The sequence below is a fragment of the Octodon degus genome, unplaced genomic scaffold (genome assembly GCF_000260255.1).
Source record: "Octodon degus isolate 3935 unplaced genomic scaffold, OctDeg1.0 scaffold00057, whole genome shotgun sequence".
Lineage (NCBI taxonomy): Eukaryota > Metazoa > Chordata > Mammalia > Rodentia > Octodontidae > Octodon > Octodon degus.
Window position 1 is genome coordinate 1,925,221 of NW_004524633.1, and position 1,184 is coordinate 1,926,404.

A 1,184-nucleotide genomic window follows, 5' to 3' on the forward strand; every position below is an offset into this window, starting at 1 on the left:
TGGGGGTCGCCTGGAGCCCCGGTGCCCGGAGCGGGCGACGCAGTAGCCGCCTGAGGCCGTGGCCCGGCTTCTAACCATCTGATCCCGGAACTCCACTCCCTCGCTTGTGCCGGCGACACCGCGCGGCTGCAGGCGCCCTCGCGACGGCGCCACCTCGCAGGGCGCATCTGGGGCCGGGGACAGGGCGGGTCCTCCCGTGCCATCGGGGTGGGGTGGGGTGGGGCGGGGGGCGTCGCGGCCCGAAGGCCGGGGCCGGAGGAGCGGGAGGCTCCCTCGAGGGTCCGGGCTGGCACCGCGAGGAGGGAGGCTGAGGCGGACCGGTCCCGGGCCACAGGCCCAGCGCGTGGGGCCCGAAAGTCCTCGGCGTCTCAAGCGCTGGGCACTAGCCTGTCTGCGGCCGCCGTCGTGGGCCTGCACGGCGGCCGGACGGAGGTCCCGGCGGTCCCTTAGCCCCCTGCCCCGGCGCTTCCTTCGTCCCGGCCACCGCCTCTTAGCTGGAGCGAAGCCCGCGCGCGCCCGTCTGCGCGCCCGCCTGTGCTTGCTGGAGGTGTCCAGTCCCCTCTGAGATCGCTGGCAGTTCCTCTGTCCCTGCTTCATGGTTAGACTGGCTCTGACTTTGAGGCCCAGGCCTCTCTGTGTGGTTAGGCTGGCCCCAAACCCGGCTTCCATCTTCCTGCCTCAGCCTCCCTCCCTGGGATCACAGCTGGGCATCACCAGCGGCTGTTACTTTGCGTTTAGTTTATGGTTTTTGGGTTTTTGGTTTTTTGGCGGAACCAGGGATTGAACTCAGGCCCTAGTACTTGCCAGGGAAGCACTTAACCTACTGAGCCATCTCCCTGGCCCCCTAGTTTATGTTTTTATTAGTTCCTGGGAATGTGCCCGAGGCCGCATTCCAGGCAGGCTGAAGGGCAGACAGACCCAGCCCAAGGCCAGGTGGGCCGTTCTCGCGGCGGGGTTGGGGGAGGCTGAGGGCACCTGAGTGCACAGCTCTCGGTGATTAGGCTTGTGGGGAGCGGACAGGGCGCTGGCTTCCCCTCCCAGGGGGAGAATCCCTTCCTGGGATGCCCACCCTGCTGAACTTTTTTTTTTTCCGGAACAGGGTGAACTTTTCATGAGTGCACCTGGTGGTGCAGACCCAGCTGCAGGGAACTTTGACTGCAAGTTCAAGTTTTGGGCAATTTAGC